The sequence below is a fragment of the Myotis daubentonii genome, chromosome 3, assembly GCF_963259705.1.
Source record: "Myotis daubentonii chromosome 3, mMyoDau2.1, whole genome shotgun sequence".
Lineage (NCBI taxonomy): Eukaryota > Metazoa > Chordata > Mammalia > Chiroptera > Vespertilionidae > Myotis > Myotis daubentonii.
In genome coordinates, this window is record NC_081842.1 from 58,211,587 (window position 1) to 58,223,038 (window position 11,452).

An 11,452-nucleotide genomic window follows, 5' to 3' on the forward strand; every position below is an offset into this window, starting at 1 on the left:
ATGTGTAAAGCTGTGAGGTGTAAATGAGTAAACCTGTGAAGCCCCAAGCAGTTTTTGCTGGGTTAAATACAAATCACCTCAAAGTCTCAGCCCACCACATCAATGCTGCTCTTTTGGATGAGAATGATGGACATGTTAAATTCAGAGAACAATTTCCTCACTAGTAATTAGCTGGATCAATTCTCATAGGATTCCCAGCAAAATCTACTTGTAGGTCAGCCTGTAAAGGCTGTGATCCTAGTGGTAGAGGAGGAAGAAAAGAGCATTGCTGGACCCCATGTCCTGGAATCCCTGTGCTTACCAGGACAACTGAAATAGCAGCATCCTCAGGCCAGGGTGGAGCCCGTCAGAGAGCTCAAGGAAAAGGGGTATTTCTGCAGCTTTGGGATTTCTCACTGGGTTCTTGTTAGCCCCATGAGTCCAGAACTTGTGGAGGCCTGGCCGGGGCCGGGTGGGGGTGGGGGAGAGGAGGCGGGGGGCGGGGGGGAGGCGGTATTAGTGGTTAGAACTTAGGGTCTTGATTTCCCTCAGATCTGGTAGAGCCAGTAAAGTTCAATTGTGTTTGAAAGCCGTGTGCCGGCTTCCCAAGGGCCACTCATGTATGTCCAAGTGGAGGGAGTATATTGGTCTGTAGGAAGTAGTCATGGAAAAATCCCAGATAATGCCCACCCCCTGTTGACTGCAATGGCACCATTGGGAAGAAATCAATAGATGCCATGGCAAAATGCCACACACACACTCTGAATTATCTTTTTATAAAAACTGTTGTGATTTTGAAGGCATGACCATTCAGAATGCATGAAGGGATCCACATCATGCATGGTTGATATGGCTACTCCATAACCAGCCCTGGCTGAGATGAGGAAACCAGGATTGTGCTCCTTGACAAGGAGAGTGTGGTACTCTTTGGCAAATGCTTGAAGCCTCATAGATGGCTGCATGGTGTCAGGAAGCTGAGGTGTGAAAGATAAGGGGGCTTCAGGAGCCCAACTGGCTCAGCAAGAGAAGGAAGATGCAGGGTCTAGTGTCCCAGGCCTTCAATAACGTTGTGTGGGTGTGTGTGTGTGAGTGTGTGTGTGGGGGGGGGGTGCTTTTTTATTATTAAAGTAATATGTATTCATTGCAGAAAATTTAGAGGATACAGGAAACCAAAAATATAATTACAGTTATATTAAAAACCAAGGCAGAGACTTAGGGATTTAAATGGTGGTGTGAAGACATTTCTTCCCCTTCTCTCAACAGCACTCCAAAAGCAAAGAATACAAAAAAAACAAAAGCTCTGTAACTATTTTCAATAAAACTAGGATGTATCTATAATCCCAAATCATAACACATGAAGACAGAAACAGATGGAGGAATCTCAGTCATCTAGTGGAGTGGATGTAGGTCAAATCTGGGCACCCAAGCAACATCAGAAAGAATCAGTAATTTGAGGTACCAGGTATTAAGAAAGGTGAGATTAAGGTGGGAGCATGAAAAGAGAGAGGTTGGTTGAAAATTTGCATGTAAACTTCAGCTAGACCCTCAAGTTGTCTTCATTCTGAACTGTTGAGTGTTTCCTTCCACGACTCGCGTGGAGTAGGGTTCAGTATCTGAAAGAGGAGCCGCACAACAAATGAGAGAAAAAGACACGAGATAATTTTGCAATACTGGGGGACCAGGCGGCAAGTCCCGAAGGACTTCCTCTCTATGCTCAGGCCTCACCAAGCTTTTATTGATCTGGGATGCACCCATAGCATAGCCCTAGGCAGGTGACCCCCTGAAACAGGCAGACTAGCCCATCAGCAAGGATTTACATAATAATAAATGGGGGAGTAGTTTCAGCTACCACTGTCTGGACAAACAGAGGTGGCGCCTAGCTCCGAGCTTTGGGAGGGCTTCAAAGGCACCCAGCCTTCGGGGGATTCTCTGTCTATGCTTATCAGATAGTGAAGGCAATAAACAGTTTCCCACACTGAACTTTTACAGCTAGGTCTCCATAGGGGGCAATATTTATGTTCCCTTGAGACACTGAACCAGAGAGGCCCAGGACATGGGGATGCTAGGCACAGAGGTGGGTGTGTGGTGACAGCCTGTTTAGACAACTAGTGACTGTATGATTTTCTATGGACTGTATGATTATCAATGGGCGTTAGCTGTTGCCCTTTCCAGCTAACTCCAAGACCCTGGCACCCAGGTTTCTCCCCCCTCTGCCTCTAGGCAGGAGATTGGAAGATGATTCTTTGAAGAAACAAATCAAGCCTACGGATTCCAAAAGAATAAGCCAGCTAGTCATCCATTCATCCATGCAACAGTCCTATAGCAAAGTACACTCAGTAATATGCAGCGCCCAAGCACAGAGAGTAATGGGCACAGACATCAGAAAAAAGTGCCAACATGAAAGAAAGACCAAAACAAGTAAACAGATAAAGAGGACTTCAACAAAAATACAGATGGCATATGGAAAAGCACATTTCAAAGACACCATAATTCTTCAGAATAAGTGAAGATATTGCATTCGTGAACTAATATAGGATGCAATAAAAAATTTGAAGCCAGCCCTTAGAAATGGAAAAATATATATGACAGCAAAAAAAAATAGTAAAGGCACTTAAAGATAAAGGAAATTTCCCAGAAAGTCAAACAAAAAGTCAAAGAGATGGAAAATAGGAGAAAAGAGTAAGAAAATTAGAGGATCAATCCAGGAGGTATAACAGCCCATTAAAAAACTCAGTGGAGGGCCCTCACCAGGTCACTCAGTTGGTTGGAGCGTCCTTCCATACACCAAATGGTTGTGAGTTTGATTTCCGGTCAGGGCACATACCTAGGTTGCGGGTTCCATTCCTGGTCTGGTGCATACAGGAGGCAACCAAGCAGTGTTTCTTTCTCTCTCTGTCTCTCTGTCTCTCTGTCTCTCTCTCTCTCTCTCTCTCCTTCCTCTCTCTCTCAAGTCAATTTTAAAAAACAACAGCCCTGGCCAGTTTGTCTTAGTGGTTAGAGTGTGGGCCCACAGACCAAAGGGTTGAGGGTTGGATTCCCAGTCAAGGGCACATACCTCAGTTGCAGGTTCAATCCCCAGCCCTGGTTTGGGCCTGAGAGGGAAGGCAACCAATCAATGTGTCTCTCTTACATCGATGTTTCTCTTACTAACAAAATTTAAAGTTAGAATACAGTGGAAGTTATCCTCAAAATTCTGGAAAATAATGTTTGGGTGTGAATTTTATACCCAGCCAAACTATGAATCATATGAGAATAGAATAAAGACAATTTCAGGCATTTAATCTCAAAAAATGTATCTCACATGTGCTCTTGTTTCACTAAAACAAAAGAGTAAAAAAAGAAAATGTGGATGCAAAAGAAAGGGGATCTAACACAGTAAGGGGGTGAGGAGAGAGCAGCGATACAGATTAGGAGGTTGCCCTGCACCAAGAGGAAAAACTGGAACATCAATAAATCAACAAACAGTAAGTGCAGGTGAGGATGCAGAGAAAAGGGAACCTTAGTACACTGCTAGTGGGAATGCAGACTGGTGCAGCCACTGTGGGAAACAGTGTGGAGTTTCCTCAAAAAATTTAAAATGGAACTGCTATTTGACCCAGTAATCCCACTTCTGGGAATATATTCTAAGAATCCTGAAACACCGATCAGAAAGAATATATGCACCCTTATGTTCATAGTAGCATCATTTACAATAGCTAAGATCTGGAAACAGCCCAAGTGTTCAGTATATGAATGGATTAAAAAAAAACCTGTAGTACATTTACTCAATGGAATACTATGCAGCAGTAAAAGAGAAAGGATCTATTACCCTTTGAGACAGCATGGAGGGACCGAAGATGATTATGCTAAGTGAAATAAGCCAGTAGGAGAAAGACAGATATGATCTCATTTATATGTGGAATCTAATGAACACAATAAACTGATGAATAAAATAGAACCAGAAGTATGGAAACATGGAACAGACTGATGAATCTAAGAGTGTGTGTGTGTGTGTGTGTGTGTGTGTGGTGGGGGGGGGGCGTGGGCGGGGGGCAGGAAGAGATTAATCAAAGAACTTATATGCATATATGCATAACCCACAGACAACAGGGTGGTGAAAGCCTGAGGTTAGGTGGGAACCGGGTTGGGTGGGCAAGGAGGAATAAGGGGGGACATCTGTAAACTCTCAACAATAAAGATCTATAATAATAAAAGTGTAATATGCTAATTAGACTGGACATCCTTCCAAACGACCTTCCGGACAAAGCCGGGGCTGCGAGGGAAGCCCGGGTCCTGGGTGCCAGAGGGAAGCCAGTGCCAGCAGCTGCTGGGGGAAGGAAGGCCTACTTTTGCATGAATTTTATGCATCGGGCCTCTAGTCTACACTAATAAAAGAGAAACATGGTAATTGGCGTACAACCGCTACCCTTTCCATTGGCTAATCAGCGAGATATGCAAATTAACTGTCAGCCAAGATGGCAGCGGCAGCCAGGCAGCTTGAAACTAACATGAGGCTTGCTTGCTTCAGTGACGGAGGAAACAAATGTTCCCTCCCTGCAGCTGAGGGCCTCTGAGCCGGCAGTTTCAGAAACTCTGTAACAAATACCACCGGACTTCAGCCAGCAGATTCACAACATTGTAAGCAAAGGCCAGAAAGCTACTTTCAGCCTCAGAGGCCTAAGAGCTGGAGCCAAGCCTCAAAGCTAAAGCTGGCCCAGAATTAAAAAAGAAAAAAGAAAAAAAGGAGCGGTTGGGAGCTTCAGTCACCCCCAGCCTGAAAACAGCCCTCAGCCCTTCACCCAGACTGGCCAGGCACCCCAGTGGGGACCCCCACCCTGAAGGGTGTGTGACCTGCTGCAAACAGCCATCATCCCCTCACCCCGGCTGGCCAGGCACCCCAGTAGGGACCCCCACCCTGATCCAGGACACCCTTCAGGGCAAACCAGCCGGCCCCACCCATGCACCAGGCCTCTACCTGCCGGGGTCCAGCCCCAGTGGGTCCAGGGGTCCCCAAAGGTGTGGACGGAGTCAGCGAAGACTATCCACCTTCTTCCTACGGTGGAGTCCTATCCATCCCGAGAGTGGGGCTTACCTAAGGGTCCCTGTTCAGGCGCCATATGCTGGGGTCCAACCCCAGCAGGTCCAGGGGTTCCCAAAGGCGTAGACGGAGTTGGCGAAGAAGGAATGACACGGAGACAGCGTTCAGTTGATCAGCAGCCTAGCCAGGATCTCCAGCAAAGTTCTGGTCTGGATCTCCAGCGAAGTTCTGCTTAGGATCTCCAGCCAGGTTCTGTAGCCATGTTCCCTCGCTAGGTTCTCAAGCCAGGTTCTGTCTGAGATATGTAGCCAGGTTCGGTCACCAGGTTCTAGTCAGGTTCTCTTGCCAATTTCTGTAGTCAGGTTCAGTCCAGGATCTTTTGCCATGTTCTCTCCAGCGAAGTTCTTCTGTCTGTAGGTTCTGTGTAGGTTCTGTCTTCTTGGCTCTCTTCTAAGTTCTGTCTCTTTCTGTCTTGTTACATCTGTATTTATACCAGTTGATTCAATCCTATCAATCTCTATTACAAAGGTTAGGGCGTTTCTTATCTCCATTCCAGGGAGTAAAGATTATGTAGCTTAAGCATGATTGTTCGTAGTTAAAGTGATTAACTACCCGCCTGGCACTTAGATAAGAGGTTTTATCCCCTCCCTAACTTCAGGGGAAAATCCCTACCTGGGGAAACAACCTTTCTCAGAGACCTTGGTTAAAACACATAGTGCCAAGAAGGTGAGCAAACATATTAAGAACAGTATGCCATATATGCCAGGTCCCTTGAAACAGCAAACATGGACCGGCTCCCGGCATCTACCCTATATAGTAAAAGGGTAATATGCCTCCCAGCACCAGGATCAGCGGAGCCATGAGGCCTCCCAGCACCGGGATCAGCGTGACAGGGGACAGCGCCCAAACCCCCTGATGGGCCCTGCTCTGTGAGTGACAGGGGGCAGTGCCCCAACCCCCTGATTGGCCCTGCTCTGTGCGTGACAGGAGGTGGCGCTGCAACCTCCCCATCGACCCTGCCTTGAGTGTGACAGGGGGCGGCGGTGCCCCAACCCCCCAATCGGCCCTACCCTGAGCATGACTGAGGGTGGCATCGCAACCTCCCGATCCGCCCTGCTCTGTGCATGACAGGGGGCAGCGCCCCAACTCCCCAATCGGCCCTGCTCTGAGCCCGACCAGGGGCTGCACCTAGGGATTGGGCCTGCCCTCTGCCAACCGGGAGCAGGCCTAAGCCAGCAGGTCGTTATCTCCCGAAGGGTCCCAGACTGCGAGAGGGCACAGGCCGGGCTGAGGGACCTCCCTCCGCCCCGAGTGCACAAATTTTTGTGCACCGGGCCTCTAGTAAAATATAAAAATAAAAGTCTTGGAGCCTCAGAACCTCTTTCAGCAGCTGCCCTAGGAGTGAGTCAGGGAGGGGACACAGGGCCTTGTTTGTAAAACTCCACAGGGAACCTCCTGCCCCACCCCCACCATTTGAAGTTCAATTTATATATATCTCATTTGTTTACATCACGGAGGATGTAAAATTTGCATAAAATTTGAAAAATCCTAACCTAAAACATTCTATTATATAAGTGCTATTTCTGTTACACAAATTTATCTATTCTATTACAGAAATTTATTCTACTCTATCATATAAATGTATAATTCTATTACATAAATTTATTATAATTTAAATTACTCTCATTTGTTTCAAAATTTTCTTTATCAAAGAATGCTATTATGGACCTTATCCATATCTCTATGTCCTCAGGATAAATTTGCAGAAGTGAGGGCTCCTAACGTCTAAGGCCAAATATCTTGCTGGTGGGAATGCATCCCACCAGCAGTGTATTCTCATTTTATTATTACTAACCCTAACGACTAACTCTGATAAGAGCTGTCCTTTCCAGGCATGGTACCAAGTGCTGTGCATTGATATCATCTTCAATTCTCACTGCAATCCTAAGAAGGTACTAATGGCATGCCCAATTTACAGATGAGGAAACTGAGGTTTAATAAATTTCATTGCCCAATGTTGCACAGTCTGTAAGAGGGCCAGGATTTTAAACTAGGTGGTCCATGAGCTTATTATCAACTTGATAGTTTTTTAAAGCACAATGGTTTACATTTTCATTTTTAAATATTTAGTGAGTAACCATTCCCCCCTCCCCCATAAGCATACTGGCTATTTGCATTTCTTATTTATTTATTTATTTATTTATTTATTTTATATATATTTTATTGATTTTTTACAGAGAGGAAGGGAGAGGAATAGAAAGTTAGAAACATCGATGAGAGAGAAACATCGATCAGTTGCCTCCTGCACACCCTCCACTGGGGATATGCCCGCAACCAAGGTACATGCCCTTGACCGGAATCGAACTGGGACACTTCAGTCTGCAGGCCGATGCTCTATCCACTGAGCCAAACCGGTGCTGGCGCATTTCTTCTTTTTAAGGGGGATGTTCTGTTCCTTTTCTCTTAGGTGGCCATCTTTTCCCTATTATTTTATAGGAGCTCTTGTATATAAAAAATATTAATTCTTGGTCAACAGATTTAAATATTTCTCTAATTGAGCCTATGCTTATTTTCAAACATTGATTTTTTTACATAGTCAGAACTATTGATTTTTTAAAAATGAAAATTGCACTGATTTTGCATGAACGACCCTGAAGTGATGACCCTTCTTGCGGTCACCACCATGAATCTCCGGTATGAAGACTTTAGGGGACACATTTCTCTCCTGTACACCCTGCCTGGTGAGCAAGTAAAGACGGGTCCAGGTTGGGGAATGATCAGTTTGGAGTTTGACTTAGGAAGCTCCCATCCTTATGCTGTCTCAAGGAAGGGGAATGCTTAAGCGGGAAAGAGAACAGAGTGTAGGTTGAGTGGTTCATGTCTCTGGGAGAAGGAAATACAACTGGGCCCCTTCTACCTACAGGACAAGTGAGTTTAGATGAGAAACAAAACCGAGGGCTCTTCTCTCGGCTGGCAGAGACTGGCCGCAGTGGTCAGTAGTTATTCCAACCCGGAGTACAGGGCACCTTTGATCACAAGCCAGGTCTCTGAGCAGGTCAGATGGACCCCTCAAGCATCCCAGGGTAGGAGCGCATTGGTGATGCAAAGAGATCCGCTCCCCGCACGGCCAGGGAAGGGCCGCTGACAGGAGGCGGTATACCTGCATGAGGGCCAGGTCCTCTCTGACTCGATGCTGGCTTCTGAGTCCTGCTTCCAAAGTCGTACAGCACAATCCAGCTCTCTGTGTGCAAAATTAAAATTAGTCTGACTTGGTTCACGTAGTCTGGGGACCGAGGATATTGCCCCAAACTTGCTCTGACAGCCAAAAACAGGCAGGCACCTCTCCCATCGGGCCCATTCTGCTTGCTCATTCTGTGGGAGGACAGACGTGGTACAGAATGTCAAGAGCCCAGAGTCTCTGGCTTTACCTCTCACTAGATGTGCGACCTCAGCAAGTCTCTTCCCTTCTCTGGGTTTCTGTTTTCTGGCCTATGTAATGGTAGGTAGGCCCTAAGGTCGCTGCCAAATTCTGTGATTCCCAGACCTTTGGGGAAAAAAAATCTTATATATGGTGTTTTTTTCCCTTTGGGATGTTTTACTAGCCAAGCGCTCCAGTGTTGCCCCAGCCCTGGCCCCACTGTCCTCACACAGGAGCCTGGGGAAATGTCTTCCTCAGAGAGTCATCCGGACGAGTGCTGTCTCCCCGACTTGCAACATTCTAAAAGGCGAGCTTCATTCGAGAAGGGGCATCGTCATTAATACCACACAAGGGTCCAGAGTCCCGAGTTCCTAAGACCTGATTGGGTCCCCAAGGATAGTCTTCCATATGACTCTGTGGTCAAATGGCTCAGGTGTTCATGTCCTCTGCCTAGGTCACTCTGGCCTCAGCTGCACCACTAGGTCCCTCAGAACTCCTGGAGAACCTGCAGGCCAGCCTGGGAAGGACCCCTGGCAAAGCTTTGTCCTCATCCTGAGCTCCCTCAGTGCCCGAGGGCTGGCCAGCTAATTCTACGTCCGACTGTGCTCAGCCTCAGGGTCAGACTCCTAACTCTCAAAGTCATTGGAAAGTTCATGTCTATCTGGGGCATACTCGGGGCATTCTTATCCAGCTGTGCCCAGCATTGGCCATTCTCAAACATAAGGGTCACCCCCCCCCCCAGTAAGTCTCCTTTGCAAGATTCCCAGGGGTGCAGGCTGTACATAGGCCCTGCCACACAGCTCTCCTAGGTGTAAGTAGGTAGCGCCAAATTCCTCCTCAACCAATAGCATTTCTCTCCTTGAACGTAAGTATACAACTTTCTTCAATATATTTTTTAATACATTTCTTTAATGAGCATAGTGGGTATTTAGAAAGAATGCATGTATTGGGTTAAAAAAAAAAATCAAACAGTACAAAAAAGAAATCCAGTGACAAGTGAGTCTCTCATTCTTGGTTCTTGTGCCCCAGATTCCCTTTCCCTGAGGCAGATAGAGGTGGACACACAAACATATCTGTATCTTTATGTGGATGTACATAAAATGCACCAATGTTTGGCTTTGACCTTGATATTCCACCCCAAACCTGTAAATTGGCCTCCACTCTCAACTTCTGGAAGTCTAAATCGCTGAATGTGTACTTTGCCATCATTTATAGAACTCCTGAGCTTGTGCCTGGTCTACAGGCATGATTATATAGGTTACCATTGTATCGAATCAGCACATCAACTCTAGTGGTTTGCACAGGGCACGCCACTTAGATTTATTGTTAATAGATGATACTTGCTATAAATGTATACCCGGACCTTGAAATAGAAATCTCCTTATGCTTCATATGTTAAAATACTATATATGTATATTTAGTATTGTAAGAGTAAAATGCCACATTAATGATGACTGTGAAACTGCTAATTGTATTTCCAAACACAAGTAAGCATTTTAAAATAGCAAATAAATATGGGAAAAGGTTGAGAGTTAAAAGAACATTGTGAGAGAATGATTCATGATAGTCTTTGTGAGTCAACAAATGTTAAACAATTTTACAGAGAGTTAGTCAAGGTGATTTCATTGTCCCTCCACCTCCAAGGAGTCCCCTCCTTCCCCGCATGGCCCTGGTTCCTCAGGCACCTGGTCAGACCCTCTCAAGGATCCTGCCACACCTGTTCTTTCACCATCCAACTCTGTCTGTCCGATGTCTTCCGTTTCCTAGGACCATGTTCTCTAAAATACTAGCTGGATAAGCAGATTCTTGCTTCATATAATTTCCTAGCATTAAAATAATTAGGCTTTCCAGGCCTCACCTAAAAGAAGTGATGCTGGGACTTTCAAGACCTACCTGGCAGGTGAGACCGACATTTTAGGTAGAGGGACACTTGACACTTCCTTCTTCCACCCCTTTCCATCTTTCAGGAGTTGGGAAAAAGCCTGGGGTTCTCTCAAATTCCTCCATGGCTTCCTCCAGACCCTCTACTGAGCACTTTCATCTGCACAAGAAGTGGGGTCTCTCTGGCTGCTTGGGGCATCTTTTTGTACTTAGAAGGTTCCTGTGTTTTCTTGCTCTTCATTTTAATGTCTGCATAGGACCCTGGTCCCTAAATAGCAATATAAAGGCATTATTTCAACTTGATTTGTGGCAGGAGACTGGGACAAGCAAGCATGGAGAGAACCAGACTTCCATCTCAACCCCACAGAATGACACTCAAAGGAACTCATCAGACCTAGTCCTGTCAAGTCTATTGTTCCCAAAGCTCTGAAGCAGCCCCACCCTCACACCAGGCCTCCTCCCATCAGACAAGCAACTTGGTCGTTGGTTGGTTCCACCTGCCACAGGGTGGCCTGGCATGAAGGACTCAGAAGCCCAAAGGAAAATCAGCTAAGCCAATCAGATTGGAACTCTGTGGGATTTGTGATGAAGAATAAAGATAAGATTGGCCAACAGCAGTAGAAGAATGGAGCAGACACACAAGGACTCCACCGAGACAGACTGGGCTGACTGAGAGAGATGGGGGATGGGTGGCGATGTCCCCTCTTGGCTCCACACACCTTGCCTTGCTGGGATGGCTGAGGTAACTCTGTGATTCCTGTGACCATGGAGCACACTGTCGCACGGACAACCATGGTGCAGCTCAGAACTCACTCTCCTGGTCCACCTTCTCTTCCACCTTCTCCCTCCACTCAATATCCGGCCAAGGAGATTCTCCACCCACAGGGTGTAAGACTGGCCTGGCTCATGATCTTTACTTTTAAAATTTTCTTGCAGAGAAAAGTGGAGTCTGACCTAGTCATGTTTGCCTTCCTGACCACATCCAGAAGCAAATCCAATTCCCTGAACGTCTTCTCACCCTCCTCCGAGAGGCACACCAGCACCCAGCCAACAACTCTTGTGCACCTGCTGGTCCTGAAGGGTAGAGCAGTGGCCATTATTATCATCTTTTTTTTTCCATACATACTTTCTGAAAGAATTTTGAAAAATTTAGTTTT